The sequence below is a fragment of the Otolemur garnettii genome, unplaced genomic scaffold (genome assembly GCF_000181295.1).
Source record: "Otolemur garnettii isolate 467f Iridium unplaced genomic scaffold, OtoGar3 scaffold00047, whole genome shotgun sequence".
In the NCBI taxonomy this organism is placed as follows: Eukaryota; Metazoa; Chordata; class Mammalia; order Primates; family Galagidae; genus Otolemur; species Otolemur garnettii.
Window position 1 is genome coordinate 3,417,935 of NW_003852442.1, and position 529 is coordinate 3,418,463.

Sequence of the window (529 nt, forward strand, 5' to 3'; positions counted from 1 at the left end):
CCCAGCTCTGCCCTTGGTATACATTAGCTACCATATTGTTGCTCACTTCTCTAACTTAGCTAGAACCTTTAATGACTGAAAAGTTAGGCAATGACTTTGTATTCTATGGTAAACTGTAGGTGGCTTCTTCAAATTCCAGCACCAGAACCACTGAAACTCCTGCCTCCCAAAGGTCACTCTTCTGCTGAACGTCATGACATACTACTGAATGCCGGCTCCTTGAAGGAGTGGGGTTTCTACTGCCCCTGAAGCCTCGTTCTGGATCATTAACACTGTATATGGTGCAATTTGGTTAACAGACACAATCTGGTCTTAAAACTACCTTTTGGAATAAATCTCTAACAAGTTTTTTTTTCCTTATGATTGTTTACTTTCCTTGATTGTCTTGAGTTTTCTGATGGCTGTTTCCTCCTCCACCCCCTGTTTTCATGCCACAGTGAAGAAGTGGGCCTGTCAAACACTGCCACGATCCCGAGTGGCACTTTAGTTTAACTCTGTCCTCCAAAGCACAGGTACTTCCCCTACCTTC

The 529-nt window shown here is 43.7% G+C and overlaps 1 protein-coding gene across 1 annotated transcript in view; it reads right to left on the bottom strand.

Annotated features, from left to right (window-relative positions):
• GAN (gigaxonin) overlaps window positions 1-529 on the bottom strand; it is a 44,869-nt gene that overhangs the window by 19,474 nt on the left and 24,866 nt on the right. The gene's annotated exons all lie outside the window — the stretch shown is intronic.